The sequence below is a fragment of the Macaca nemestrina genome, chromosome 4, assembly GCF_043159975.1.
Source record: "Macaca nemestrina isolate mMacNem1 chromosome 4, mMacNem.hap1, whole genome shotgun sequence".
In the NCBI taxonomy this organism is placed as follows: Eukaryota; Metazoa; Chordata; class Mammalia; order Primates; family Cercopithecidae; genus Macaca; species Macaca nemestrina.
Genome location: NC_092128.1, coordinates 65,954,896 through 65,982,173, shown reverse-complemented (window position 1 = coordinate 65,982,173; position 27,278 = coordinate 65,954,896). Strand labels below are relative to the sequence as shown.

General features: G+C 35.9%; 1 protein-coding gene across 2 annotated transcripts in view; it reads left to right on the top strand.

The window, feature by feature from the left end:
• The window catches only part of LOC112425526 (T-box transcription factor TBX15-like), a 581,798-nt gene that overhangs the window by 11,724 nt on the left and 542,796 nt on the right, over positions 1-27,278 (top strand). For both annotated transcript variants that reach the window (XM_071094759.1, XM_071094760.1), the window contains exon 2: positions 26,344-26,459. The gene's annotated coding sequence lies outside the window, so the exon portion shown is untranslated. The remainder of the gene's footprint in view (positions 1-26,343; positions 26,460-27,278) is intronic.

The following is a 27,278-nucleotide window of genomic DNA, read 5'->3' as shown; positions in this document are numbered from 1 at the left end:
TATACTTATGTGTTAATATTTTAAATTTAGATTTTAGTTTTTGGCCATAAAATCTGTAAAACTGTATTTTAATTAGACTTTTATATATGGAGAGACTCAGACTCTCTCCAAAATAAGTTAATCTGTAGAAATTATTCAAAATACACGCACACACACACACACACACGCTTGTGCCCGTGCACACATGTACCTCACCCATTTTAAGCATAACCCCAAAGTCTTTATGACCAACAAGCAAATAACAATGTAAACTTTCAAATTACACATTACTAAAAGAACTAGAATGAATCATTAAAATCTAAAACTGTTTATGTTACAAACTTTTATTGATTCTATTCTGTTGCCTACTATAATGAGTCCTTGTTTGTCAGAGACTTGTTATCTTTTGTTGGAAATGCATAACTCTGCAGGGCTAGGATTTCTCTCCTTTCAAAAAAGAACTACTCAATGGGATTGCAGCACTCTGGGCCAGCGAATTCTCTATAAGCATATTCCTCTCTTCTCCTCTTCTCTCCTTTTTTTCCTTCTTCTTCTTCTTCTTTTCTTTTTTTCTTTTTGGATTTCCATAATCAAGACAAAATATTAAAAAACTGAAATGAGAAAAATGTATTTCTCAAGCTCTCCCCACCACTTATTGTTTAAATAAAAAATAGACATACTGAAAGCATTACAAACTATTCACAAGCAAACTAGCTATATAAAATTTATTTTAATGATGGCTGTAGAAAAAAAACCTTTTTGTTAAAAAATACAGCTTTCTGAAGTCAGGTTTATAGGCTGGGATTTTAGGCTTCTGGATAAAACAAAACTTTATGGTTTTAATAATAATATAATTAATTTCTAGCTGAATACAAAATCTCCTTGTTTATCTCATTTATTACATATGAACTAAATTAACCTTTGACTATCCTAAGGAAGATAGAAACTTATTTGTACACATATCTGACACTAAAATAAAGTGAAATGTAATGCCAAGTCCCTTGTATGGGCTCCTCTTCTAATTTCCCATATTGCTTTAGGGAAAAAGAAAGCTATGTACTACACATTTATGTAAGATGAAATCCAACTTAACCAGGCATATTCCTCAGTTGTTCCGATATTACAATTCCAGATGGAAACCTTTGAATTTTAGCTTGCTAAATTGTGTAAATTATTCTCTATCCAGCATTCTCTGTTTTTAGAGATAAGATCTTACTTTGTCATCCAGGCTGGAATGTAGTGGTATGATCATAGCTCACTGGAACCTCAAACTCTGGGCTCAAGTAATAATAATTATCATATTATTAAATTAATATATAATATATTATATTATTAATGTATTATTATTATTATTTGTACAGCTGTGCTTTTGCTATGTTGCTCAGGCTGTTCTCAAACTCCTGGGCTCAAGATATCCTCCCATCTCAGCTTCTCGAAGTACTGGCATTATAGGTATTAGCCACCCTTCCTGGCCTCTATCCAGCATTTTTGATGAGCATTTCTCAGTTTGATATCCTTCTCCCTACATTATATATTATATACATATTACATTATGTATAATGTATTCATCTAGTGAGACCCTTATCACCCTTACCCTAGTTTTAAATGCCTCCAGTAAATACAAGTCTTTGATTCTCCCACGCTCAGCCAACAGCAGGTGCCATAGTTCTCAGCCACCTTTTCTTGTCACTGTAGTCAAACAATAGATTTAGGCTTAAAGAGTAAAACCAGAGTGTGGGATAGCTAGAAAAAATTTTGTAAATATTACTGTTCTAGAGGGGCTTATATAAATCACTTTTCTTCATATTTCTACAATCAGAAATTCGGTTTTGGATTTCTTCTTGCTCTCTACTATGACAATGTCTATACTCTGTGCGTACATGTATGCTTTGGGAAAGATAAAACATTTCGCTATATGAAATATGCAGCCATAAAAAAGGATGAGTTTGTGTCCTTTGTAGGGACATGGATGCAGCTGGAAACCATCATTCTTAGCAAACTATCACAAGAACAGAAAACCAAACACCGCATGTTCTCACTCATAGGTGGGAACTGAACAATGAGATCACTTGGACTCTGGAAGGGGAACATCATACACTGGTGCCTATCATGGGGAGGGGGGAGGAGGGAGGGATTGCATTGGGAGTTATACCTGATGTAAATGACGAGTTGATGGGTGCAGCACAGCAACATGGCACAAGTATACATATGTAACAAACCTGCACGTTATGCACATGTACCCTACAACTTAAAGTATAATAATAATAAATAAATTTAAAAAAAAGAAATATCTAGCATTTTCAAGTATGGAAGGAATACGATCAAGAACCCAACCACCCAGCTTTTAAAAATTATCAACTCAGACCTCATCTATTTTCTAACACTCAGATAATTATAAAACAAATTTGAGGCACTTTAACATTTTCTCTGTAAGCATTTTAGTATGTATCTCTAAAATATGTTTTAAAATAACTATTATATAATTAAAACACACCTAAAATTGGTAAGAACTAATATAAAATGTATAGTATTTGTTCAAAATTTTCGGATTGTCTCATAAATATGTTTTACAGTTTGTTTAATTAGGTATCAAATAAGGTCTATACATTTAGTTTAAGTTTCTTAAATATTAAAAAAATTATTTTACTTTATGAACTGACAAAATTGTATGGGTTTATTTTGTACAACATGTTTTGAATTATATATATACACAGTGGAATGATTAAATCTACCTAATTAACATATATATGTTTCCCTCACATAGTTAGAACTTTTGCAGTTAAGAACACCTATGGCCAGGCGCGGCGGCTCACGCCTGTAATCCCAGCACTTTGGGAGGCCGAGGCAGGTGGATCACGAGGTCAGGAGAATGAGACCATCCTGGCTAACAGGTGAAACCCTGTCTCTACCAAAAATACAAAAAATTTAGCCGGGCGTGGTGGCGGGTGCCTGCAGTCCCAGCTACACGGGAGACTGAGGCAGGAGAATGGCGTGAACCCCGGAGGCGGAGCTTGCAGTGAGCCGAGATCGCGCCACTGCACTCCAGCCTGGGCGACAGAGTGAGACTCTGTCTCAAACACAAACAAACAAACAAAACAACACGTTACATCCACTCTTAGCATTTTTCGAGACTATAACATATATTTACTTGTTCAATAAACCTGTAAACGGGCCTTTTGGAGTTTCTTCAGCCTGCATTTTACCAATTATAATCCCTTTATGTCATTTACTGTGTTACCCTGACCCCAGTATTTCTTGTAAATTGATAGATGGAGCCAGAAGCTAAATCAGAATTGGGTGTGAATATTTTCAGAATATCATTTTCCTGAAGGCACGTAATGCCTGCTTATACCGTTTTGTGTAACTGTAACAATAATAAATGGTCATAGATTAGGTCTATTATTTTGGGGGAGGGGTGTTATAAAATTGACATATTTTAATTCTATTATTTCTTTTGTATTCATTAGCTAAAGTACCTCAATAAAGAGAAAACTTGCTTCCTATTTCTCAATGTGTGGTTCTCCCAATAAATAGATAAACACTTGATAGATTTTCTTTAAAAACGAATTTAAAAAATAGCACCTGTTAATGGTGTCCGGAGATTGTTTTTAACCATTCATATATTTCATGTTCATCTATTTATATATTCATATATTTCAATTCATATATTTAAAAATACTTGCTGTGTTTCAATACATAGTAGTTTTTATTTTTAATGAGATTCAATTTGTTCTACTCTTGCATAACGAGAGTTCTTTATGTTGGCTCCCAGCTTGGTCCATTTATCATGACCTTAGTAGTCATTGCTATCTCCTTGCTTTCTGCTATGACAAGTGTTTCCAGGGAAATTTTGTCCATGTCCTTTCTCAGACCTCAAATCAGTCCTGCCCTCAAGAAGGCCAGTTGCTTTTGGTGGGAAATAGTATTTACAGATTATTAAAAATCACAATCTAGCTATTAAGAGTCATCGTTTTACTGGTTTGTCATTATTTCTAGGCTTTTTCAATGAACAGAATTTAAAAATTTTTGTTACTTTTGTAAAGACTACCATTAATAATTTTATATCAACAATGACATTCCCATTTAGGCCTACAGAGTTTCATTTCACTCCATCAGTCTCACATCTCCATTTCCAATGCATAAAATCCTGGATTTCAAATACACCAACATAATTTCCCAAATTCGTTATCCACAATGTACACTATGCAACAGTATAAGACAAAAATACTAACCACTGCTATCAAAATATATTTGTTGAAACTGTTTAAGAATTTTTTAAACACCTTCTCCTTTTTTGGCTTAATGTATATCTGACTCAGAATGTATGAAATCACTGTTTCACAGTAATTTGGAATAGTTTCTCTGTTTTTGAGTATGTCATCAGCTTAATGCACAGTTAGGTTTATTCATTTCATTGCAAATATAAATTTTTGAGATCATTTCTCTGTTTGCTTTTGTTTATAATTGTGTAAAATATCTATAGAATTCCAGTGTGGTCTATAAAACCATGTATACCAAGAGAAGTCTAGTGCTTCTTACTGCCTACTGTATCCTATTTCTTCCCTCATTTTTAATTTAAAAAAGTGATTTAAGCTTCAATTATAGTCAAATATATATATATACACACACATATATGTATACACATATATATACACACACACATACATACATTTGTATTGCCCTTAGATATCCACCTTTTTCATGTTCTTTTTTGTCATGTAAAATATATATTTTAGAGATAATTCAATCTTAGTACAGATATTTCTTATTTTTGTATAGCTGCATAGTACTCCACTGTGAAGATTAAAATATAATGTATTTAATTTGTCCCCATTGTTGGGCATTTGCTGGATAAAGATTCTTGTCTATATGCCTTTTCAAAATTTTTACCAGTGGCCAGGTGCAATGGGTTACACCTGTAATCCCAGCACTTTGGAATGTCAAGGAAGGAAGATCATTTGAACCCAGGAGTTCCAGACCAGCCAGGGCAACATTGAAAGACCCTGTCTCTACCAAAAATTATAAAATTATCCAGGTGTGCTGATGTGTTTCTGCAGTCCCAGCTACTTGAGAGGTTGAGGCAGAACGATTATTTGGTCTCAGGAGTTTGAGGCTATAGTGAACTAGGATCACATCACTGCATGCTAGCCTGGTGACAGAGAAAGACCCTGACTGTAGAAAAATAAAATAAAATAAATAAAAAGTTTACCAGTTTAGCTTTGGGGTTATTTACTAGCAGTAGAATTGCTGGCTCAAAGGGCAAATGCTTTCATAATTTTGCCAATTATTGCCTCATCAATGTTCTCATATATGGACTATGCTGCTTGGCATCCTTACCAGCAATACATGAGAATGGCTCATTTACTTAACCTGGTCAACAGAGGATATAGGCCAAAGTTTTTGATTTTTTCTAATCTGTAGGGGAGAAATGGAAACCCAGTTAGTTTTAATTTGCATTCAGTTAAATGAGTCAGGTTGAGCATTTTCTCATATGGTTAAAGGACTTATACTTCTTTTTCCGTGAACTGTCCATTTATATACTTTGCCAATTTTTCTTTTTCTTTCATAGATTTGAAGCTCATATATTCTAATTACATTAGTATTTTGTCTATGATATAAATTAGAGGTAGATTTCCATTATGTCATTATGGTGTTTCACTTCAAATATCACAATGGTCGTTATTTTTTGCTATGAAACATTTTTCTTTTTATACCTATAGTCTATTTGTCAAGCTCACCAATTTTTTTCTCCTTTGTGCATCTGGATATGAGTCATAATTAGGAAAACTTTTTTAACACTAAAGCTATAGAGGAATTTACTCATGTTTTTGTCTAATATTTATATAGTTTCATTTTTAACATTTAAATTATGTAAATTTATGATTTCTGTGGAACTATTCTAGTGAATGCTATAAGGAATGGATCCTTTTTCATGATTACAATGGTATTAATTATACCTTTGTTTTATACCAAATTTACACATACAATTGGATTAATTTTTAATTTTTTAATTCTCTTCTAATAGTCTTCTTATTCATGGGCTAATGCCATTCACTTTTAATTAAAATGGCTTTATAATATTCTTTACCATCTGGTGAGGCTATTTATCAATGCACGTTTTATTGGGAGTCAGGTTTTTTTCTGGTTATTTTGTTTGATTGTTTTCTAGATGAACTCTGTAATAGACCTATCTAGCTGTTGAATATTTATTTTTACAGGTTTCTAAATTAACGAGGGAGAACAGATATTTTAATTATGTTGGGTCTTCTGTCCAACATGATGATATATTTCAAATCCACTTTCTTGGTATAGTTTTTTATTGATACATAATAGTTGTACATATTTTGGGGTACATGTGATATTTTGGTGCATGTATACAATGTGTAATGATCAAATCAGGGTAATTGGGATAAAAATAACCTCAAACATTTCCCTTTTCTGTGTGGATTTGGAACACTTCAATTCTTTTCTTGCTGTTTCAATTTCAATTTAGCTCAAGAAGACATGTATTTGAATTTTTAGTATTTTTACCTCCTGTTAGGTATTTTTTACTGAAAATTCACTACTCAACACACAATGAAATTCTTCAAATGTAAGCATCTATATTTCAAGGCATTAACTCTAGTATTTTTTTTTTTTTAGCTTTTCTAGACTTACATGGTTGACTAAATAAATTTATCGCACCAGTTTATCTTCTATGAACTTTTTATTCATATTGGAAAATCTGTTATGACATTGTGAGTCAATATACCTGGATTGCAGAACTGGATCATTAAAGTCAAGGTAGAACTTAGTGAAGGAAGCTCCTTAACCTCCTTTACCTTCATTCTCTTTTCTGTAAAAGGAGATGGAGGGGATGCAGGTATCATTGTATCATTTAGGAATAGATTCAGTGGCATATAAAATTAAATAGACAGTGGCTTAAGCAAATAAGGTGTTTTGTTTTGTTTAGTGCATAACAAAAATTTCAGAACTAGAAAATACAGGGTGGGTTGGTAGCTCCAGGAAGCCATCAGGACTTAGGCTCCACTTAGCTTTCTAGTCCATCACCCTTGGAGTTGCTCTTATACTTTTGCGTTTATAATTATAACCTAGTGGTTGCAAGATGGCTTTCCTGACTCCAGCTTTATGTCTCTCTTTAAGGAAACAAGAAGAAGAAGAGTGTAAGTGTAGAATAAAAGTTGTATCAGCTGCTTTAGATTTTCCCGTAAGCTCTGCCTAGTCATTTCTGCTTATATCTCATTACTTGTACCATATGGTCACTGCTAGTTGCAAGGGAGTGGAGATTGGAGTGGAAGTATTATTTGTTTATTTGTTGGATTTCATTTGAGAGTAATGTCATACCAAACAAAATTATGATTCTGTTCATAAAAGAGGAAGGCAATGGATGTAACAGTTCACCACAGTGGACTACATGATCTCTAAAGTCCCTTCTATATATATCAAAATAAAAACTAATAAAATCTTTTACTCTGTCAATTGAAGAATGGCAAAGTTCATAAATTTGAAAAGAAGAGATTTATTTTTCATAAAGAGTTGCAACCTGCATGGCGGACACTCTGACAGACGGGGAAGCATAGCTCCTTGCCAAAATCCTGAAACAGTCAATTGGAAGGTGGGGGTGGGGGTTGGGCAGCCGGGGAGGAAGGTGAGGAATAGGAATTTATGCTGAGCGGGGTGGCTGAATATTTACACATAATAACCTATAGGAGAAATCATGAATATTTATTTATTTATTTATTTATTTATTTTTTTTTTTTTTGAGACGAGTCTCGCTCTGCCGCCCAGGCTGGGGTGCAGTGGCCGGATCTCAGCTCACTGCAAGCTCCGCCTCCCGGGTTTTACGCCATTCTCCTGCCTCAGCCTCCCGAGTAGCTGGGACTACAGGCGCCCGCCACCTCGCCCGGCTAGGTTTTTGTATTTTTTAGTAGAGACGGGGTTTCACCGTGTTAGCCAGGATGGTCTCGATCTCCTGACCTCGTGATCCGCCCGTCTCGGCCTCCCAAAGTGCTGGGATTATAGGCTTGAGCCACCGCGCCCGGCCTGAATATTTATGAAAGAAGAAACATGAACATGCACAATAGAGCTTCATGGCCCCTCATAAGTAGCATGTAGATTGGCCAGAACCACTCTGTGGTCAGTGGTCTCTGACTGGGAAGGAATGCTGGCCAACTGTGTCCAAACTGCTGAAGGGAGGAGACAGTGTCTGGGGTTGGTTGCTATCAGTGATGGAGTCTTTCAAAAGGGCTGGTTTCTGTTTAGTGTTGGTTTCTGTTAGGTGTGTCTGACCTCCCATCCTGTCATTGTCAGGAGCTCAATTTACAAGACTACTCTGGGGTCCCCTGGGCCAAGAGGGAGTCTGTTCAGTCATTTAGGGGGCTTAAAATTTCATTGTTATTTATCATCTCTCTTGCCCCCACAATATTTCTTTTCTTTTCTTTCTTTCTTTTTTTTTTTCTTTTTGAGATGGAGTCTTGCTCTGTCACCCAGGCTGGATTGCAGTGGTGTGATCTCAGCTCATTGTAACCTCCGCCTCCTGGGTTGAAGTGATTCTCCTACTTCAGCCTCCTGAGTAGCTGTGATTACAGGCACCCACCATCATGCCTGGCTAATTTCTATATCTTTTAGTAGAGATCGGGTTTCACCATGTTAATCAGACTGGTCTCGAACTCCTGATCTCAGATAATCCTCCCTCTTAGGCCTGCCAAATTGCTGGGATTACAGGCGTGAGCCACCACTCCCGGCCACCCCCACAGTATTTATTCACTCATTTCTTAAAGATATTTTCTATAAAGAACCCAAGCTTTTATGCACTGAAATTTTAAACTGTGTAAACAACTTTCAGGTGGTAAGCATTTTTAAGTATCAGATGTGTGGGGAGAGAGTGGGAGGAGGAGCAGGAGGAGGAAAACTGCATACACAAATGGAGGGGAAATGGAGAAGCAAGAACTGCTCCAATCTCACTTGATCTTACATTTCTGTTGTTTAGTCACAAGCATTGTTGGGTTTGCTATTTTACAAAATAACTGGACTATATAAAGAATTGTTTAAAGACATATAAAAAAACAACTTTTGAATCACTGCTATTAACTACAAGTCACTATCTACCTTTTTGTGTCAACTTCACTGAGGCATAATCTATAGACAGTAAACGGCCCCATTCTAAGTGTACAGTTTGATGGGTTTTGACAAATGTAAATACCTGTGTAATAACCACCCTAGTCAGGATATAGGTCAATTCCACCACTCCAAAAGGTTTTTATATTTCATTTTACAGTCCACGTCTCCCAACCCAACCTGGAAAACTACTGATCTGTTTTCTGTCACTATCGATAATTTGCATTTTCTATAATTTCATACAAATGGGATAATACAGTGTATCTGGGCTCTTTTTGTATCTGGGCTCTTTAAATCAGCTTAATGATTCTGAGATACATCCATGTTGTTGCTGTATCAGCTGTTCAATCATTTAATATTACTTAGTAGTATTTCTTTGTATTTTAAAAAAATTACTATAGGCCAGGCATGGTGGCTCACACCTGTAATTCCAGCACTTTGGGAGGCCTGGCAGGATGGATCACCTGAGGTCAGAAGTTTGAGAACAGTCTGGACAACATGGCGAAACCTCATCTCTATAAAAAATACAAAAATTAGCCGGGCGTAGTGGCACTTGCCCATAATCCCAGCTACGTGGGAGGCTGAAGCAGGAGAATCACTTGAACTCAAAAGGCGGAGGTTGCAGTGAGCCGAGATCGTGCCACTGCACTCCAGCCTGGGTGACAGAGTGGGGCTTCATCTCAAAAAATATATATATGTATATGACTACAATTTGTTTTGTCTATTCATAGATTGATGGGCATTTGGATTATTTCCAGGTTTGAACTGTTACGATTAATGATTAAGTTACTATGAACATTCACATAGAGATCTTTTTACAGACATATGCTTTTATCTTTCTCAGATAAACATAAGTGTTATTGTTAGGTAATATGACAACTGTACATTTCAATTTAACATTGCCAAATTCCTTTCCAAAGTAGCAGGACAAATATACATCCCACCAGTAATATATGAGAATTTTATTTGTTCTACGTTCTTACTAATGCATAGAATTTTTAGTCTTTAAATTTTAGCCATCTAATTAATGTTTAGTGAAATGTACTGAGTTATTGAAGCACTAAACTCACAACTTTCTCCTGTAGTTCTCTTTCAATAGTAGATTCCTCTTTGGTTTTGCCTAATTTTTCACTCTGCTTTGTAAGTTCCTTCCCAACCGTGAGTAATTTAGCTGTCAGGTAGGGATGTGGGCAGAATTTATACTTAAATTTTGGGTCTCATTTCTTTGCTGCTTTTGCTGGGAGGATTTTTCTTTTTAAATTTCCAGATGTTCTGCCAGCCCTGCACTCTGTCACCTTGAGCTGTAAAGTCGAAGTTTTCTAATGCTCCCTTTCCTATCCCTGTAGCTGTGGTAGTTGAAGAGCTCACCTTTTGTTCTTTCCTTTGTGCGGTGGCTTGTGCCTTGATATATTAACCCACAGTTCTCTAAACTGTGTTAATTTTTCTTCATTCTAGTTGCAGTTTGTTAAGAGTAAGCTCTTCCCTAGCTTCTTAAAAAAATGGTTTAGTGACTTTAGTTTTTCTTTTTTTATATTTTCCTTTAGATTTATTTAATAATTAATATCTGGCAGAAGTTTTGCATAATCACTTTACCCTTTTCCTGGAAATGTCCCCAGTTTCCAGCTTCTTAATGCTGTTTCCTCCTGTGCTTTCTCAATCTCTCTCCCAGGAGGTAGAATCTAGTAGAATATAGGCACTGACCACTTGTAAAAAATTATAAATTACCTCTTAGTTTTTACCTTTTGTCCTATATTTATGAATGCAGTCTTTTTCAGAAGGTTTATTCTTCATGGGACAGGAAAGATCTAAGATGTTGGGAACATGTTCCCTGAAAAATCTTCATTACTAGGTTTGAAAAGAGGGCTCAGATGCCTGTTAACTGATAAATGAGTAATCAAAATAAAATATTAATTTCAAAATCTAATCCAAGTCTGGGAGCCATGCAGTTTAGAACAGAGTAGCAAAGGAAAAGAGTTTCTTTACTTTCTTGGGACAAGAATCATCTAAAGCAAAAGTTAAAATTTAGGCAAAATTAAACTGTGGTGCTTTCCTATTTCCCTTTCTTCTTTCTTCTACTTCCCCAGGCACCCAGCATGTGTTGTTCTGTTGCTCTATGTCCTCACTGCACCTCATGGTGAGATCTCACTTGCCTCTTAAAACTTGTTTTCCCTCCAAATTATTTACCTCCCTCCTACTTAAAAAGAACTCCAATTCTCCAATGTGGTTCTTCTCTGCTAAATATTTAGGAGGCAAATTTCCTCACATTCCCGGAAGCATTTTCATTTTTAGAAGGAGATATTTAATATCACAAATACATTTTGAATTGAGACCATTCCAGTGGTGTAATAGAATATATTAAATTTTTCAGTTTACATGGGAAAATATACGTGGGGCTGAGGGTCAAACTTGTGGTCAGTCCCTGAGCAGAGATCTCTATTAATGGTCAGCTCTCCTGGAATGTTCCTGAATTTTACCTCTTCTCACCTATTTCATTTTAAAATCTAGAGATTTGGTAAAAGCTTCATGTCTTTGGTTTGCATAACAGATAGATTGTTTTGAAGTAGTCGTCCATGGCAGTGTCTCATGGGTGGTGGATGGCATGAAGGAGCAGTGGTAGTGAGACTCATTCTTGTATATAGATGAACTTGTCTCTGGAACTTTTCTTCCTCGTATTCTGCTGCTTTTCTCTGCTTTCCATATCTCCCTTTCCAAGCCATTAGCTGGTAAATTTCTCCTCACTGACAATAAGAGAATGTTTTTGTCTGTACTTTTGTTGATCACGTCTCAATACATCTGGAGAAAGGGTCACTTTCAAAGTTTAGCTTGGTACTTCAAAATTTTACTTGCTCTACTGTAATGTTCAGTTAAACTTTATATATATAATATATACACACAGATATATCGAAAGTATATATTACATATAAAATATTACATGTAAATATATAATTTGTTACATATAATTAATAAATATATATTCTTTATTATATATACTTTTATTATTTATTTATTTACTTATTTACTTATTTTGATTTGGGTTTTTTGCTTTGTCACCCAGGCTGGAGTGCAGTAGCACCATCATGGCTTACTACAGCCTCGACCTCCTGGGCTCAAATGATCCTCCCACCTCAGTCCCCCAAGTAGCTGCGATTACAGGCACACATCACCATGCTCGGCTAATTTTTGTATTTTTTGCAGAGTCAGGGTTTCGCCATGTTGCCCAGGCTGGTCTCAAACTCCTAGACTCAAGCAATGTGCCAGCCTTTGCCTCCCAAAGTGTTGGGAGTACAGGCATGAGCCACCATGACAGGCTTATTATTTATCTATCTATCTATCTATCTATCTATTTATTTATTTATTTATTTATTTTTTAGAGACAGACTTTTAGTCTGTTGCCCAGGTTGGAGTGCAGTGACATAATCATAGCTCACTGCAGTCTCAAAAACTCCTGGGCCGAAGTGATCCTCCAGTCTTGGCCTCCCAAAGCCCATTACAGGTGTGAGCCACCATGCTCAGCAAGTTAAACTGATATGAAACAGCTGTATGCTCAACCATATTCTTGCTTTTGTGTATAATAATTCTTAAGTTTGCCTTCATCACTTCTGCTGTTAAGACAGCTTCTAAATTATTATATTGTATCATTGTGACCCACTGTTTCTAATGACCCACCTAGCAATTTTTTTTTTTTTTTTTTTTTTTTTTTTTTTTTTTTTTTTTAGTTTCATTATCTTCTCTGAGTTCTTACAGAATTTTCTTTTCTTTGGTTATGAGAAGCAATGTTGAATTCTCATGTTACCTTCAGTGGTTCAGTATCTGTTTTTCCTAGTCTTCCACTGTTGCAGCAGGTAGTTAGGCAGACATGAGCAGGGCAGGAGAGAGCACCCTCCCCACCAGGAATGTCAGGCCACCATCAGGTGATGGTCAAGTGGCTGTTAACTGTCTGTCTAAAAGAATAATTGGTTGCAGCCAGCATCGGGGAAAGGCAGTCTCCCAATCAATAGAAAAAACCTGAAGCTAATCATCAGGCGCTTCTCAATAAGATCTCATGAGTTGGGCGAATGGGCTCCAGCATATACGCTAAGAAAAAAAATGTCAGCATTTAACTGGTACATGACCTTCTTAGGAGCATTTGACTGGTCAGGAAAAAACTCAAGTGAGCATGTGTACAACTCCAGTAAACATACTGTGTATGCCGCAGTCCCAAGCACTAGCAGGCCGCTGCACATGCAGACAGCCCACCCCAAAAGAAGAATCAAGCAGGAAGTAATGCAAGACCCCAGAGACTTGCCAACGTATAAAACCCCAAATCAAAAGGTCAAACTGTGCATTTGATCTCTCAAGTCACCCGCTTGACCACCTTCCATGTATACTTTACTTCCTTTCGTTCCTGTTCTAAAACTTGCCTCAGTCTCTCACTCTGCCTTATGCCCCCTTGGTTGAATTCTTTTTTCTGAAGAGGCAAGAATTGAGGTTGCTGTAGACCCATACACATTCACTGCCAGTAATACCACTTTATGCAATTGGTGAGCACTACTTTCTTTGCATATTACCTTTTTTTGTCATTTAGGGATTGAATGCAGGGTCAATCACACAGCTCTTCTATTAGCTTCATATGAATTCTGATTTCTCATCCTAAGAAAGGGGACAAGAAGTCCTCTCTTGCCCCATGTGTTGTAAAACAATAACATCACATGTTTCAGAAAGTGCTACGTGAATTACAAAGCAATTTCACATACAGTTAACACAATATGTCAGGCACTGTTTTATGCACTTAATATGCATTGCCCGTTTAATCATATGAATAATGAGGTAGGCACTGTAATTATTCCCTTTTCATACAGTCAAAACCTAAGCAAAGGAAGTTACTTGAGTTAATCTAGTCCGCAAAGCTACTAGTTAACAGAGTGGAATTCAAACTCAGAAAGTTCGGCTTTGAAGCTGGACCCTTTATTCTTATACTATATGATTTATGTGAAGCTGTTTGCTCTAGAAAAACTGCCCAGTGAGATGCTAGCATTAACACCATATGAACATGAGTAAGTATCTACAAGATAGGTAAATTTATTATTCCCTGTCATTTAACTAAAGCAGTTCATTTGGAAAAGTCTGTTGTTGCCAGGAATTCATGTTGCTTCTCCACTCTCTAGATATCCTATGTGAAACTACAGTGCCAATAATACCAAACTGAGGTTATCTCAGTTTAAACTTTGGGAGCAACAGCATTTGAAGAGTGCAGAAAGAAAATTAGAAACATGACAAATACATTTATTAAGAATGGAATCAATGCCCCCATCAAACAATGTTAGAGCAACTGCTTCAAATCCTGCTGGTAACAATCACACAAAAAAGTACTGTGTAGTACAATGCTTAGTTGTCTTTTTGGACTAATGATATTTGACTATTTGAGAGCCATGACGTGCTAAATCAAGCCAGTGAGGCATTCAGCCTCAAAGTCACTCCACTGGAAAAGCAATACTTAGCCCAGAAAATTTACCCTAGGAAATCCTTCATTAGTTAAGGATGCTTTCTCTTATGTAAATATATGTATTCTATGGAGGGAGAACATAAGTCTGATTTATTATTCAGGCTTTGGTGGAGCTAGTTAATCCAATCACTTGGCCAAATGAGAGTAAGTCTGGATAAGGAGGTAGAAGGAGAGGCAGTGCAATACATAGAAGAGAAGCAGGTTTTAAGGTCAGAAAAAAATAGCACCTGAATGCAGGTCTATCACTCAGAAACTGAGGAATAAAGAACAGATTATAAAACTTCAGTTTTCTTATCTGTGAAATGGTATAACAATTAATTCATGAATTTATTTTGGTGATTACATAACATGGCATATATAAAACACCTAGATTATAATGTCTGTTAAAATGTTAATTCCATTTTCTCCTTATACATCTCTGGAAGATGTATTATAGAGGGCAGATCATCAAATTATTTCTGACCCCAGAGGTTTGGGTTGAGCAGAAAGGGAGACGAAGATGGATGGATAAAACAAGAGAGTACTCTCAGTCACAAGAGGGAAGTCAGAGGTGCTAAAGAAAAGATTAAACTATTTTGAAGTTCTGTTTATGATTAAACTTGATTCTCTCTCTCTCTCTCTGCCTCATCAGTCTATCACCTTTCACTTTTAAAGGCAGACCTATACATGGTAGAGAACAAAACAAGTGAAAAGCATTCCTAGAACTTACTTCCTTGCTTGGCTTTAAAGAAAGCAAAGAGAAGAGAGTAAGTTGACACACTCTGATGTGTTAAATGGTCTTTCAAGCTGCACTCACCGCTTTATCATCCAGCTAACCCATTCAAGTTTCTCTTGTATATTCTTTCCTCTTTCATAAGTGAGGTTACCCAGTGAAATTCAGGTCATAATTCCTCCAGATATAGTTGTTGTTATTATTATCAACCTGGAGCAGAGACTTAAGCTAATGGGAATGAAAAATGCTAATATCAATCAACAGCTGAAAACAATTGAGGTGGTGGGCAGCAGTGGATCAGGACCTTCTGTGAAATCACCCTCACAAAGGCAGTAATCCCTTCCACCTGTGTGCACTTTGTGACTCCTTGAGAACAGCTGACTAAATTACTGCCTGCATTTCTACCTTCCCTTCCCTTTTGGATTCCTTCTTCCTCCCGGAAATGCGAGCAGTTGGGGAGAAAGCTCAAGGTCTTTGCAGAGGCTTTTCTGAAGGTAAAACTTCTGATTATGCTTGAGAATTTAAATATTAAATGGACACAAATGACATTCTACATAGGTTTTTTTTTTTTTCATTTTTGGCTTTATTTCTGACCTAATTTTCTATTTGACAAAACTTAGAGTGATTTATGGTGCTGTCTCATTTAAAAAGAATAAATTCACTAAAGCAAGTTCCATACAAAAATCAGTATCGCACATCCTGAGGCTGTTACATCACTAGCTTTTAAGGAGATTAGGTTTCATCAATACTAATGTTTTTCTTATACGCTGTTACAGGTCAGTGGTGTTGGGTGATATTTACCACATTAAAGTTGCAGTAGCATATTAAGATAATATTAAGTATTGGAGAAGATAACCTCCCAAATGGTGTCAGTGCCTGACAAAAACACCCCACATCCACACATATCAAAAGTCGAATGTATATCTTGTTCAGAGAGACAAGTTAACTCCAACACATTAAAACATGAACATGGAATAATTTACTGGAGTGGTGAAGTGATAAATTTATGCATTTTTCTCTTTCTTTTGGTTATTTTAGTGATTCAGATGTTTTTGCGGGAATGTAAAACAAATTTTACCTGTGCAGCTGAAATGCATACATTTCAAACATTTTCACCAAAATTTGGTAAGCTTGTATCAGAGTAAACAACTGTTATTTCATATGTTTATTAAACAAAGCTGTGAGCATCTTCCATGTGGCAGACCTTTATCCAGAGCCTGAATAAGACAGATGAATATAGGGATATTAGAGGGATGAATAAGACAGATATGGTCTCTGTTCTCATCAAGGTTACATTATTACAGGGAGAGAGACAAAAACCAAGTTGAAAAATACATAGATAATATTTCAGATAAATTTAACAACTATGAAGAAAATAAACGATAAAGTATAATCTCCCCATGGAGGGGAGATAGTCTTTTAAATTGGATAGTTAGGAAAAACCTTTGAAAAAAGGTAAAAACTCAGAAGCCATGCAAATGGAAAGTATTACAAATAATTGTATTTATGCAAAATAAAATGCAATATTGTGATAATTTATATGAATTATTTAATTATTTTGACTTGGTCTTGATTTATGAGATAATCCATTATTTTTGCCTATTTTAATGAATTGTTCAGACATTTGTTGCCAGTAACCAAATTCATAAATATTTATGTGTGGTGTTTTTCTGCCATCTTCCATGTAGCCCTAAGATTTTCCTTAGCTCCAATTATCAATGCTTGAAAAATACTGCTTTGGGTACCAAACAATTTGCTTTCCAAGGTGATGGTTGGGTCTAAAAATACAGAAGGAAGCTAAAATTTCATAACTTAAATTTTCAACAAAATTGTCAGATATAATCTGCATCTGAGATAATTTTCTGACCAATCCAATTTCTTTGTGTTTTTTTATACAAAGTGATAACTTCCCCCCGCCACATCCTGCATTCTCTGATACAAGATTTTTATTTTTCTTGACTCTATGTACAAAAAATGACTTCCTGAACTTTATTATATTCTCCTTAGTTGATCTAACCATAGCAATGGGCTATGTAAAATAGCTAGTTGGTCTCTATCCTGTTAATTATTGCCAGAACTGGATTACAATTTTTACAAAAGATAAGAAACTCATAGTTATACTATGTACAAAGAAAACTTATCACAAGTAAGGAAAGACAATGAACTAGAACTCTCCCATTCAGGTTATATTTTTCTGAGACTTATTAGCATCAATTGAAATGGCATATTTTTTTTGATGTGGACACTTACTCACCAGTCTAGATGGAGGCTACTGATGCATTTCACACAGGCCACCAGAGAGCTGTGTGTAAGTGCTTCCCCCTATCTGTCAACTAGTAATTGTTCAAATGATTCCTGCAAGTCCAAAGCTGCTGGTCTATTTCCAGGGCTTAGTAACAGCGATAAACTAAAGTGATGACAGCTTGAATAACGGAAAAACTGAACTTGTAAAGGTACATAAAACTAAAAGTTAAAACATAAGAAGTAGTGCCCTTTTGCAGTGTTTGAAGTGTCTTAATCAGAGCATTAAAGTAGTTTTTCTTGAATATATATATTTTTTCTAATGTCATGGACACATTGTATTTTTCTAATATCAATCAATGAGTTAAACAGAAAAAGAAATCCTATCAGGATGATTGGCCACCTGATTGTGGAACTCATTTGAACATTCAAACATTGTATGGATTATTGATGTAAACATACACACATTTTTTTAACAACATATGCAGAAGTGCTACTAGGGCAACAGGCTATGTGGCCATCCATATCCATTTTTATTACGCCTCTAAGAAGATGAAGTCAAAATTGTGTGGAAAATTTAGTAAAGTGTTTCAAAGATGTTATGTAACACCAACCGTAAGTATTTCTAACAAAAGGCTGCTCCAAGCTAAAAGTCTAAGGTAAGAGGCACTAAGCCAACAACACAGAGTTTTAAAATTTTCTTAGGCAAAAGAAACCTACAGAACCTCTAAAAACTTGGTTTCAGGAAAAATAGTTTAATTAGAAATAATGCTGAACTCTTAGGAATAATATTCCCTTAAAGCAATGTTATAGCTAGCATTTGCTTTTATTTGTGTCTGTATATAGACTCATAATTTATATATAGAGAATAACTTTTGCTAAGGTGACTATTTGCCTTATAAGCAACATCTAGTGAATCTTCAAAACATACATACAAATTGGGAATGGAATCCCAACATTTTTACGTTGATTTTGCCAAGGGAAAATTAATTTCAAAGACATTGGATGACCCCAGGGAGGAAAGATCATTCTACATCTCCAAATTAAAAGAAAAGAAAAATGATTTTCTTTCTTTCCCTTCTCCCTCTCTCCTTCTCTCCCTCTGCGTCTCTCCCTCTGCGTCTCTCCCTCTGCGTCTCTCCCTCTCCCTCTCCCTCTGCGTCTCTCCCTCTGCGTCTCTCCCTCTGCGTCTCTCCCTCTGCGTCTCTCCCTCTGCGTCTCTCCCTCTGCGTCTCTCCCTCTGCGTCTCTCCCTCTGCGTCTCTCCCTCTGCGTCTCTCCCTCTGCGTCTCTCCCTCTGCGTCTCTCCCTCTGCGTCTCTCCCTCTGCGTCTCTCCCTCTGCGTCTCTCCCTCTCCCTCTGCCACTTCTTCCCTCTCTCTCTTTCTCCTTCTTTCTTTCTTTTGAGAATTTACTGTGGCTCTTTGTCTCTCTCTATATATTTACATAGCTTATACATTGTCCAGCTCTCCACATTATTTAAACTTGATTTTGTAGATCATTCACAACTGTTAAAAACAGAAAATTCATTTTATGTGGTCAAATGATTTTGTCAAGGATAGTTGGTAAAATCATATAAAAATGCTATTTTGAAAATAGGTTAGAAGATGATGAATGCAACTCTGTGCTTCATCCTTCTGAGAACAATTTGATAGTTTCTTGGTCTTGTTTTCTTAGGAAATCAATGTATATGATTTACAAAAGGTCAAGTTTGACCTTTCATCTATTATCACACCAATGTTTTCAAATCTGTAGGATATTTCTACTTCCCAGGACTTCTCTCACTATGAATTCTACATGCCTAAGCCCACATTTGACTCCTATATTCTCTTCTTTCCTGGTGAAGCATGAGTTTCTCAGCTACTGTATTTCTTTCTACCATTCCACTGTCTCAGACCTCCACCCACTTAAAAAATTACATTTGACTATAATGCCTCTCTAGCATCTCTAATCAATCTGTCTCCTAATTCTACTGGTATCCCATCCTGAGAAAATCTTCCTTTGTATATCTCCCCTAGGTACCTCACTGCTCTGTTCTGACTCATCTATGCTACTCAGGAGAGTTGTTTGTATTTAATGTCATGTACCACTTTCCACTTACTGCTTAACCTTCTGCAAACTGGCTACTATAGTGCTCTTCATTCCTTCTAATAGCTAAATCCAACATACAAAAATGCCATTCTTATCCAACTGAACCCTGAACATTCCTACTGTGAGACTTTTTTTTTTTTTTTTTTTTTTTTTTTTAAACACAGGGTCTCGCTCTGTTGCCCAGGGTTGAGTGCAATGGTGCAATCACAGCTTACTACAGCCTCAACCTCCCTGGGCTCATGTGAGTCTCCTACGCCACCCTCCTGAGTAGTTAGGACCACAAGTGTGCATCACCATGCCCAGAAAATCTTCATACTTTTTTGTAGAGGTGGGGTTTCACCGTGTTGCCCAGGTTGGCCTCTAACTCCTGGGCTCAAGGGATCAACCTGCCTTGGCCTCCCAAAGTGCTAAGATTACAGTTGTGATCCACCACACCTGACCTACTATAAAACTTTTGATTAGTCCTTCCTTTGAAAGATTCTGCACTTCATTTGTTTCCATGATCTGTTAGGCTTCTGGTTCTATTTGTATTCCTCTGACAATTCTTTTTCTCATATGATGTACATGAATTGAATAGGAGCTAAGAGGTATCTTCTGTAGCAGCTTATGGCTTCTGGTGATCCTCAGAGGTGTAACTTTGGCTTACAGGGATGAAGAAAGTTAGGCAGTTGTTGGCAGCACAGCAATATGAAGAAACAAAAACATATGAGAAGTAGCAGAGGTTTTAGGTAATATGGTGCCTTTAGAAGCAGTTTGGGAAACTGGAAGATGAGATGGTGGTATATGTGTGGGTAAAAGTAGAGAAAGAGCATGAAGAATCCCAAATACTATAGTAAGATCTTGTCCAGAATGGTTGGTGGTACTACTGGTAGATTTCAAGCTGTGACGTGATAAAATTAGCTTTGCATTTCAGAAAGGACATACTGGAGATAATTTAGAGAATAAATTGAAATTGTGCAATATTGGATGTAGAAACAATGTGGAGGGTTATTTAAAAATCCCAATAAATTAGCAATGAGGATCTAAACCAGAACTTCAGCAATGAAGTTAAAGAGAACGACATAGATTAAATAGCTATTTGGATTACAGAATTGATAGAACCTGACGACCAATTGGATATGGAGTGGAGCTGAGAGGGAGATAACAGGTGAGGAAGACTCTGACAGATGAGTGATATAGAAGTAAAATAACATGAATAACATTTTTTTGAAAAAAAAAAAGATCATTATAAACTGCCTGAGTGGTACCCAGATGAAATTGTTCACAAGGGATGTGGAAAATACGTATCGTGTTTAGATGGTCATTCCTGGTGATGAAGATCCTTAGGAGGACATAATCAGTATATAGGTGGCAGCTACAGTCAAGATTATAAAACCAGGAACAGAGAGACAGAGAGACAATAAGATAGCTCTATCAGTAAGAGTAGATGTGCTTATGCTACAGTAGCAAACCTTCAAATCTCAGTGATTTACAGTAATGGAGATTTACTTCTCACTTTTGCTACCTATTTATTGGTTGGGTTTAGACTCTGCTCTTATCTCTCAGGTGCAGCCTTCCAGAACAACTTTTATATGAAACATTGTTTATCATTATACAAGGGGAAAAATAATGTGATGAAGCATGAATGAACCCTTACAGCTTTTGCCTGGAAGTGACACATAAAACTTCTGCTAACATTTCCATTGTCAAAGCAAGACACAAGGCCAAAACTGACTTGTGAGGGGGTGAGGGAGTTTACTTTTTTTCCCAGGGAGGAAAAGCAGATCTTTGGTAAACAGTAATAACAGGATTGCCAACTCAGCATTCAAAAGAATAGAAACATTTAATCTGGTCTTTGAAAAAGGAGCACCTCTCAAGAAGGGTGAAAAGAAGATGCCAAAAATTTAAGTTGAAGACTCAGAAGTACTTTTCCTTAAATGAAGTAAGGAAAGGACAATTTTTGTGTAATACATTAATGACTTTTGTATGTAGTGTGTTTTTGTTGTAATGAAATTTGTATATCAGTCATATGTTTGCTTTTAATAAAAATTTATAATTGAAACATCAGCTAAAATTTATCATCTTAATGATTTCTTGCAGGAGATTTATTCTGTAATATGCATTGCTACAGGCAAATGTAAAGCAAAGTGTGACTAATTAGAATTCATTAATACAGGGTTTGGATACATCCTCATATAAAGTTAGAAATATTTCCACATTTCCATTCAGCTCTAGTTAAAAGATATATTTTCCTAAAAAGAAATTCAGGTTAGTTTTAGACTTTTTCATACTCTGTGCTTGTTGAACTTGGAACTAGGTGTTGTTATTTACCGCTTCTATTTCAGGCAAAATCATCGAGCTACTCCCACAGCTGGAAGTAACTTTTTCTTTTTTTTTTTTTTTTTGCACAAAATATGATGTTAATTTTTTTAGCAGGTGAATAAATTACTAATTGTTTTTCTATTGTGAGGAGCTGGGAAAACTTCCAGGACTGAAACCTGAATTCCAGAATTTGCTGTTAATAAAGGAACAGTGAAACAGATAACAGGTGGGGGTGGCTCTGTCTTATTCTGAAATAACATGGGGAATCAAGAACCTAGATTTTAGATTTTCGAAAAAATCTATGTTCTGTAAGCCAGTAATTGGCCAGTAGTGACCCTGTTGATTTTTTTTTCCTTTTAATTTATTTTTTTCTTGTTTATACTTAAGGTATACCTCATTATTTTGATACATTTTTTGATACATATGCATAGTGAAATTACTACAGGTAAGAACAAAACATCTCACATAATTATCTTATTTTCTTTCCTTTTTTGGAGGGGGTAAAAGTAACTAAAATTTACTCTCATCAAATTTTCAGTATACAAAACAATAATATTAACTATATTAACTATAGTCTTTCTGCTGTACATTAGATCCCTAGACTTGTTCATCCGATGTGTATTAGTCCATTTTCATGCTACTAATAAAGACATATCAGATACTGAGTAATTTATACAGAAAAAAGGTTAAAGGATTCACAGTTCCACATGGCTGGGGTAGGCCTCACAATCATGGTGGAGGCAAGGAGGAGCAAGTCACATCTTACATGGATGGCAACAAGCAAAGTGAAGTGAATTTGTGCAGGGAAATTCCTCATTATAAAACCATCAGATCTCATGAGACTTATTCACTATCATGAGAATAGCATGGGAAAGACCCACCCCCATGATTCAATTACCTCCTGCTGAGTCCTTACCACAACATATAGGAACTGTGGGAGCAGATTTGAGTGAGGACACAGCCAAACCATGTCACTATGTAATGGCATGTTTATACCCTTTGATGTGCCTCTGCCCATTTCCTCCCCTTCCATATCCCTGGTAAACACTGTTCTGTGCACTTTCTCTGTAGCCAGTGTTTTTTAGATTCCACATATAAGTGAGGTCATGCCGTACTTTTCTTTCCATGTCTGGCTTATTTCATTTACCATAATACTGAGTCTCAATGTGAAATTAACTGATGTAATAATTTTGTGCATCAAAAAAAAAATCAAGGTTCTATGGGAATCAGTTATGAATACAAGATACAAGGCCCCTCCTCTTGTGGAACTTACATTATAATTGTGGAAACATACACTAAACAACAAATTATACAATTCATAATTGAACTATATTACTGATAAGTGTCAGAAAAGAGAAGTATAGTTTGTAAAAGAACTTAGTCTGACTTTGGGAGGCAGAGGCAGGTGGATCACTTGAGGTCAGGAGTTCAAGACAAGCCTGGTCAACATGGTGAAATCCCATCTCTACTAAAAATACAAAAATTATACAGGCGTGGTGGTGCATACCTATAATCCCAGCTACGTGGAAGGCTGAGGCAGGAGAATCGCTTGAACCCTGAAGGAGGAGGTTGCAGTGAGCAGATATCCTGCCACTGCACTCCAGCCTGGTTGACAGAGTGACACTCTGTTCCAAAATAAAAAACAAACGAAAAAAAGAACTTAGTCTGTTTTTTTGAGAAATTCATCTAGAGTGGATAGATGAATGAATAAGCATTAGCATGCCAAAAAGATGGGAGGAAGGTGTAATTATGGAGCTTCCCAGGCTGAAGAAACAGCAATTATGGAAGTAAAGGCAGCACTGTTGCCTGGAGTATTTGAGGAAAGGCTAATTTGTGAGAGAAATGTGAGAAAGATAATCAGTGGCCTAAGTTAAATCCAATTTGGCAGTGTCAAATTCCAGAGGACTTCGTAGTTCATGCTAATGATTTTGGATTTTGCTTCAAGGGCCATGAAAATCTTTTTCATTAGAGGGGAGAAACATATTCACTTTTGTATTTTTAATAGGTTATTCTGTTGGCTGTGAAGAGAATGGAGGAGTGGAAATGGCCATGACAGCTGAACTTATTGCAATTTAAGTAAGGGGTCATGTTCACTGGGAATAAAAATGGAAAGATAGAAATGGAATCCACAGATACCTCAAAAATAGAGTCCAATGCACTCCTTGATTGATTTGATAGATGTGGAAAGTGAAGTTCTAAGAGGGATGGACCAAGGATGACTGCAAGGTTTCTGGCTCATGTAACTTTTTGGTTTAAAGTGATCATTTACTGAGATGGAATGCTGGAGGGAGACCAGGTTTCTGAGAGAAGGTTTTAACTGTGTAGTTTATATGCAAAAGTATTGTTGCTGTAGGTGCTGGCATTTAGGTGAGTACAAGGCAGCTCACAAAAGAGATCTGAAGATGACTTTCTCTTTGCTCCAAGACCAAGATTTGTAAATCCTAGGAAAGATTGACTAATTTATTATAAAGGTAATAATATCAGTTTAGCCATTCTTGGCCTATTTTAATGCAGGGACAATTTTTAGGGAATATTCAAATTAATTGGGTTATTTGGTTTTTGAAGAACAGACTCTTCGGTATTAAGTTGTTTGTTACCAATTACCTCTAAATGTGTCTGTGGCATACAGTGATGATGATTGTAGTTAATACTTGTTAGTCCTTACTATGAAACAAGTATCATTCTACCATTCTACGTGCTTTATGTATATAATTCATTTAAGTCTCTCCAAAGTCTTAGGTACTATTAATATCCGTATTTTTCAGAAAAGAAAAATGAGCCACAGAGATCTTCGATACTTGTCCAAGTATACACAGCTAGTAAAAAAAAGAAAAGAATAAAGATTTGAATACAGATAAAGATTTGAATACAGATAGTGTAACTGCAGAGTATAAACTCTTAAATACTTCACTATGGAACTAGACTGTAGTGAATTCTAGTGTGCAGAGACCAAAGGAATTTAACTGGAAAGAGGTAGAGATTAAGAAATGTTCTCATGATTTTGGGACATACTACTTTAATAAAAAGCTAGTAGCTGCCTCCTTGTGTACAGCCCTATGTCTGTCATTATTATTAAGACTGATGCTACCCAGAGCGAGTGATGCTACCCTGAGTGAGAGGTTGGTGACAATTATTCCCCAGGAGTCCTACAGAGTCAAATTCCTTAGGAGTTTCCAGGCTAGGGGTTATGAGATCCTAGCATGTGAAAACTATGTTACAATAACATCTGTCTTTGTATTTCCAATGTCTGCAAGGGGGCTTGATGCATGACAGATATAGATATTAAGGAAGTGTTAGTGGATAAATAAATGAATCAATGATTGTTTTAGTAGTTACAAGTACTTTCTACATGTCTGTCTTCCTGGTATGGTGTCTAGGAAGGAAATAATCTGTAAGGCTGAGGAATAACTTTTTGGTCAGAATCCTCTCAATTTTTATTCAGAATTCTCATGTATAAATAAGAAACAAGCAGGAAAAAAAAAAAGAAACCTGACAACAATAACAAAATCTCAAGTTACTTGACAAGCCTGTGGTAGATTCAAAACAGTTGCATAAATTCTTAGTGATACATAAAAATCAAATTAACTTAAGGAGAATGACACTATTTTATAATTATGTACAGAGATTTCCCCCCTAAATTCACCAGTTAACCCTCATGCCATCTGTTGATTTTCAAAAGGAAGATAAGGTTATCACCAATTTATAAGGACGTAACCAGAGCAAGCAGAGAAGTAATTTGCTCACTTAGTGAATGAAATAAAATACAATTTTATTCCTTAATCTCATAAAACCATACCAGATCTTTAAATTCTTTCCTAGTCAACCGTACTGATTCTTGAGTAAAAGACACTTTCCACTGTCATGCACTATAAGAAAGCTATTATAGTGCTCAGTTTGGTGTAACTCCTGGCTTTCACTTTTAAATGCTTCGGGCCAGTTCATTTATTGCTTTACTAGCTCTACTGAATCTGCCTTAGATTCCAGGGACTATGGGCAAGGGCTCCTGAATAGATACTCTGAATTTTATAAGTTGGCCAGTTTTAATGTCAAAAACTGTATAGTTTGAATTATATACCCCTTCTAGTATTTGAATTTTTTAAAAATATGAGCAACCTATATTATTTATCTCATGTGAATGCAATTATTTGATTTGAACTTGTGAAAGTATACAATTTTACTTCAAACTCACCTTTTTGAAGACTAGTTTCTAACTAGCTCCTATAGTTGCCAAAGAATTCTACCAGTTATAATTTTTTACATATTATTTAGTGAACCTCTTAAATGCTTTTATTTTCAATACAGTCACTTAATGCAGTAGATTTGCTTATTTGAACTTATTGGGGAAATAGATTTGGCTTTCTGCTGATAGAGATTTATTGCTGCAACTTATTGTAAATTCAATCAATAATTGATTTCCTTTAGGAAGATTTCTACAACAATTGTGCAGTGCTGTGTGTTTGGGGTACTAAGAGAAATATAGCACCTATAGGAAGAAAGAAAGAAATGAAGGAAGAGCAGAGAGACTAAAAGGCAAACAGGTAATATCTACTTTCCTAAACTTAATTTCCTTACATACACATTAAACGGTACATTTAATTGAATGGCATGAATTACAAATTATAATTTTGTCTCCATGTTTAACGAATGTTTTCTCTATTCAATCATGCATGTTTCGGATGTTAATTTTATCTTAAGGCTGATTGAAATACGTATTTACTATACAGTAAAATTATTTTCATGTCTTTTTAAAAATGACATGGCAATTACACCTGTGGTAAGACTAATATCTGGAGTACTGGAGGAAAAATGAAAGATGAATACTATAATTTATCAGATCAGTACTTGCTAATTATTAGTGTTGAGAGACTTTAAGGATAAGTGGAAGAAAGGTGAGTTACGGTAATAGATACTGATTCAACATATTGATTTTGTGATGCACCATTTATAGTGAAATTGATACTTTGCTACTAAATATTGCTCTTATGTTACATATTGATGTATCAAGAAAAACCTTGGATTCCTTGGCTATAGTATCTTATCCATAAACTTCAATGGATATGGAGACAAATTTATCTTGTTACCCATTTCAGATTTTCCAAATTACTTTAAAACACACTGTTTAGGAATCAACCAGAACATTGCTTCTTTACTCTGGAAACAAAGTTTTGAAAACAGGGGGAAAAGAGAAGAAAAAATCTAAACTACCACCTAAGATCTGTGGATTTTCATGTTGCTAGACAACTCGAAGAAAGAAAAGTAGGAGGTTTGAGAAATAAAGGCCAATTTAACAAGAAAAATTTTATCTGGCAGTACTGTTTATCTCACCTTATAAAGCCCTGCTTAAAAGTTGTATTTTA